Here is a 6,197-nt window from a genome sequence, read left to right on the forward strand (position 1 = left end):
ACTGATGGTTCTTCAACCGGTGTGATCCTCTCCAAGTAGGTTCCGGTTCGCTTCACCTTTGGATCAAGAGGCAAGGCAATAAGGGTTGAAGCATACCTTTCCAGCATGTCAAACATGACCTCATAGCCCATAGGCTCCACTTCCTCCATTCTAGGCTCAACAGCCTCCATTAGACATTTGTCCACCTGAATAGTGAAACAGATGTCATCTTCATACTTCTTCACTATGTCACCTGAGATTCATACCCTCTGACTCATCTTTCTTTTGAACTGATCAAAGTATTTGTTTAGTACCTCAGGGTAGCCAATTCCAATGGCTTGCACACTTTCCTTTATCTACTTGGTTACCGGTTGGTCAGGGGACCACTGGACATCTCCTACACCTGGAAAGTAGCCTTGGAAATAGAAAAACAACCCTACCAGTAGTTGTCCAAACTTAAATCTCAGTGAATTGTCCTTTTTGATTGCCTTGAGTTTTAATAGGAGTTGCCTCTGCATACCGGTGCATAAGTCAAATGATTTATCCTCTATAATCATCCAGTAAGCGGCATTTACCACTACAACAGATACAGAATTAATCCTGCTGGCTGAGAATGTTCTGTAGCCTATCACCATGCAGGCGTATTTTACCAGTTCATCCTTGATAGGATTAATTGTCATACCTCATGAATCACTTGTCGAACCGGTGACCTTGGTCATTTCCGTTTTGCTTACCGTTCTCAGGGCTAGCACTTCCCCTATGTTGCAGAAACCGATGACTGCATGAATTGCCTCCGACGTGATATCATGTGTTCTCTCCAAGTACATCTTGTCACCATGGACTCTGCTCAAGATTATCCTGATGTGATCCTCTATGAAGTCTTCTAGAAAATACACCGCATTATGGAGTTTCTTCTTCTTTAAGATACTGAACTCCGGTTTGATCCTTTTGTCCTTTCTACAAAATAGACCTAATTGAGTATGAATGGCTAAGGACCCTAGGTCTTCTATCTTGCAATCAATATAGTCTGAAATTCCTTCTTCGACTATGACTCCAGCTGAAACTTGTGACAAAGCATTATATTTGCCCTTCCTTTGAATAAAACTTTCTGACTCAATAGATGTGCTTGAACTGGTATGAGATGCGGAAGCCATTGAAGAGTATTTCAAGAACATGAAAAATACCTTTCTAATGTGAAATTAGGGCTTCCTGATTCTGCTTTACTTCTCTCTCCATCGGATGCCAAATAACCACTTTGAGTTCTCCACTACCTCTTGCAAACTATATTTGAATCTCTTTCAAAGCTCTCCAATTTCTCAAAATCTAAGCTCAAATTGCCTTTTCCTCGCTCTGCACTTGAAAACTTTTTTTCGCTCAAAAACAAATAGTGAGAAATGATTTAAAAAATGCATTTATACATGTCTCTCACCTACCATCATTAATGCTCCTATATTAGGGCATAAACCCTAATTTGCCTTTTTACCATTTCTGATCTTCTGCCAAGCGACAGGTGTAGCATACCAGTTAAGGTCTTTTATCGGTGTTAGCCAGGGGTTCGAAAGCATTTTGCCATTTGCTCCCCCTAAGCCTTTGAGGCTTAGTTTGCCGGTTCCAATATTTCCACACTAGGTACAGAAACCGGTTCCTCCTTCAATAATATTGGTTTCTTCTCCATGTTTTCTTCATGTCTCCTTGAACTTTTTCAACATCTATTTCTCCTTCCTGAGTGACAGGTATATCATCAAATATACTTTTTCTGCTTCTGCAGAATCTTGCAATGTGACCCGGTTTGTTGCAGTGATAGCAAACAAGTCCAGGTGCTCTCCAAGGTCCATTGTACATGTTTTCATTCTTCCTTCTGCATGTTGCAACAGTGTGACCATGACCATGACAAATCATACAACTTTCTCTCCATCAGTTTGCCGCTTGATGACCACTGCTTCTTGACTGATGATTGAAGACATTAAACTGGTTGTGATTCCGGTTCATAAAAGATTCAAGACCAGTTCCTTGGGTCCTTTGAGGATATCTTTCGGTGTTATCCATTACAGACCTGCATTCAAATGCTCTATGCCCAAACTTGTTGCATGCATAACAATGACCATTGAACTTATTGGATCTAGGTACATTGTTGATAAAATAAGGAAAATTATTGTAGGCTTTGCTCCTACATACATTAGCAGTGTGTCCTTCTTTAAGACAGTTAAAGCAAACAGGTTTGAATTTTTGCTTACCTTTTCCTTTGAGTGTCGGTTTCTTCTTTGATGCTTCAGCATTTGTTCCTAAGGATTTTCCTTCCTGGTGTCCAGAAAAACCAAGACCATTGGTATTCTTTGCCGATCTAGATGACTCAAGCTTTTGCTCTAGCCTGACTGTACTTTTGCCAAACTTAGCAAGTATTTCCTTTGACTCAAAGAGTTCTTTGGAGATAGCAATGTTTGTCTCCATAAGACTTGCATTTTCAGAGATGGCAATGTTCAGTTCTCCTTGCATGTCTTCTTTTTCCATTATACTCTCATGAAGGTGAGCAGTTAGTGCACTAATCTCATGTTTCAACTTGGAGATCTCATGATCTCTGTCTTTACCAGATCTTCAGCTTTTCTCCGGTTCTCAAGCTCTTGGCTAAATCGAATAGTCAGTCCTTCCAACTCCTTTCTCAAATTGGAGTTTGAATCATTCAGCTTATTCACTTTAGCAATCATAGCTTCCATGTTAGCTTCATCTTCAGAACTACTTTCAGATAGTTCCATCAGCCTCTCTGCATGTTCTCTTCTTTTTGCTTGAGATGCCTTATATTTGACCATAAGATCATCATAGGCTTGCTCAGACTTAGTGAGTCGTTGAGTAAGTTCCCTCAAGGTGTATTCCCTCGTATCTCTTTCCAAGTGGTTAAACTTATATAAAGGTTGGCTCTGATACCAATTGATGAATACTAAGAGGGGGGGGGTGAATTAGTATGCCAAAAATCTTTGCACTAAAACACTTACACAGTCTAAAGATAAACTGGTAAAGCAATCTGACAATCAAACCGGTTATCACACATACAAACCAAAATGTGAATAAAACATTCACCCACAAAAGCAATACAACCATAACACAAGATATTTGATGTGGAAACCTAACTGGGAAAAACCATGGTGAGATGGAACTCACAAGTCACTATCTACAAAATAGAAACCAGACTGGTTAAGGTCAGACCGGTTAAGGTCTTACAATGTTCTTCACCAGAACAGATCCTGTTAGGAATCTCAATCTCTGTTAGGAGATAAGTCTAATTAAAGACTGCCTTGTTAGAGGATTTTAGATTCACATGTGTGAACCACCTTGTTAGAGCATTTTACAAAGGCTTTGAGGCCTACCCAGTTAAGGGCTGCTGATTTGTTAAAGATGTGAGCAATCAACAAGTGTTTGATCTATCTACTAGCACAAATTGCTTGGTTAGATCCAGTATTGCTCACAGCTAATGCATTCCAGCATTACTTCAGTCTCCTTTATCTCTCTCTTAGTTACAATTCGATCTTCTCTGATAAGATCGCTCTCCACTTCCACCTTAAACCCTAGCTCAACATAAACCCTATTCGCAACTTCTTCAACAACTCAAAAACCCTAGACATGATGTCCTTTTAAAGGAATCTGATTTCATGTCGGTCCAATAGGATTACATTACAATTTCCTAGGTTCAATGAATCTAGACATACTTAGTAACACAACACAAGAATCGTCATCAATGTGTCGACACCGTCAAACAATTGGTGGATTGGTAACTCATCACAAAATGTCGGTTGGTAACTCATCACAGAGTATTACCGGTTTATACAAAATGCCGGTTGCCGGTTTGACAAAAATGAAGACTGGTAAGAATGTGTTGTGCTGCTTTGCTTCCTCGTACCGCTTGTGATCTGCGAACCGCTTAGGGTCGACATGCCTCTTCAGACCAGGAAACACATTCTGCAAAATCACTACTAGTCTAAAGACTAGAATACAACATACCGGTTGGAACAAATACTGGTTGAGCATGAGCTCATACATATAAAGGGGATCTTAATACAAGTGTGTGTCCATCAATGACAATCACAACATAAACATCAAAAATGCCAACACAATCTAGCAATTGTCTCCTTATTTTGTTGTTCATTGATATTGTCTAACATGGTCTTTCTTCACAGGCAAGAAAATAGAAATTATTATCTGACATGGTCTTTCCCTTAAGAGCTGGTAGATCCTGCTTCCATACTTTAATTTTGTTTTCTCAAAGGACAATCCTAAAAATCCATGCATTGCAAACAACTTTTTACACCTTTGTTGGTTGTGGTGGCATCACAGAGAGTTTACATCAATAAATGAAGAACATGCCAATGCTTTTAATGCAGCAGTAGAAAACTATCTCTTATTCAATATCTCTAGTGAAACCCCCATGATCTTTTGTTGGAGTAGAATTTGTTATATTCTAGAAAGGGTCTTGTCCTTTGTTGATGGGATATTCATCTACCTCAAGAAATGACTATTTTTTTCTCCAACAAGAAGTGGAACTAAATGAAGATCTAGCACCATGAAATTAATCCTCAAAAGGATTACTATAGTTAGTTTTGGTAGATAATGATCTGGGTAAAATACTAATGTGGCTTTACGAAACATTATGTACTAGCTTAGCATACTCCAACAACTTTGGTACGACATGCTACATCTAATTAAGTCTCCATCGGTATCCCTATTGTGTTTATGGATTGGGATTCAATGTACTCTTTTTATACACAGATTTTACTTTCAACTAAGGAGGTTTGTATGTACTTACTTGTCTTTCAATTGTATCCCTATTTCAAGAATTTCTTCTATCAACAAATCATTTGTTGTAAGTTGTACAAGTGGAAGCTTGAACATGCCTTCCATGCTAGCCTTGTTGATACGTTCAACACCATCTTGTGCAACAAATCTTTAGAACTCCATTTTTCCGAATTGAAGAGTGAGTAGTAGGGACAATCTAGGACACTTATAGAGGTTTTGCAAGAGAGATAAATAGACCTAAATATTGTGGCTTAATAATGATCAATAGGTAAACAAATAAGAAACTCTCAATATCAAAATGACTTTCTCAATTGTCTTTACTAGAAATGGATAGATCTGCTAATAATGGGTTTATGACTGTATGTCAACTTTAGACTCAATCCAAGAAGAGCTATAACTAATATGTGATATCTAGATTTATGATCTCTATAATATAACAATCCCATAATTATGTTTCCACGCATCTATACCACAACACAAACATCATGCTAGTGTTCAGCCATAGCAAATGATATCCTAATTATAGAATGTGAAATATGCACATAACTATGAATAAAGATTAAGAAAAACATAGAAAGATGCTTATTGCAAACATAAATGACTAATGGACAAGAATTGAATTCATTGTAGATAGTTTTGAATATCAAATTCACTTATTTGTGTGCATTTAGTAACTCATGTACTTGTGGCCAACCATTTATCTCTTTCATAAATTAAACACTTATTAATAACATTAAATGGCTGAGTAATTATGTTCTAGTTGAAATTGAAAATAAAATATTTTATTTCAGGACAACTCACACTATTCCCTATCATATTTCAGACTCTTGGTTTTGTTAGTAGTGGTTTGATGTCTTTGGAGTTGATCATTGCATTTCTTTAGTTACGTTTGCCAGCCTACTCCCAGCCTATGCCAAAATGGGAGCTTTGGAATAGGGTATGGACATCCATCAAAGCATAAAAGATAGAGGAATTTTGTCAGATGTAGTTGCAACTGCACAAAATGGATTTGTTGAGAAGGCTTTAGAAACTTTCAAGCAAATGCAATCGGCAGGTGTAAAGCCAAATTCCACGACCATTGCTACTATCCTCCCTGCCTGTGCCAAAATGGGAGATTTGGAACAGGGTATGGACATTCATCGAAGCATAAAGGATAGAGAAATTTTGTTAGATGTTGTAGTTGTAACTACCTTGGTAGACATGTATGTAAAATGTGGAAGCATAGACAAGGAACGTGAACTATTTGATAGAATGCCTGAAAGAAATGTTGTCTCGTGGACTGCAACGATTGTTGGATATGCACAAAATGAATTTGTCGAAAAGGCTTTAGACATTTTCAAGCAAATGAAATTGGAAGGCATAAAGCCAAATTCCATAACCTTTGCTAGCATCCTCCCTGCCTATGCAAAAATGGGATCTTTGGAACAGGGTATGGA

This window comes from Cryptomeria japonica, chromosome 10 (genome assembly GCF_030272615.1).
Source record: "Cryptomeria japonica chromosome 10, Sugi_1.0, whole genome shotgun sequence".
In the NCBI taxonomy this organism is placed as follows: Eukaryota; Viridiplantae; Streptophyta; class Pinopsida; order Cupressales; family Cupressaceae; genus Cryptomeria; species Cryptomeria japonica.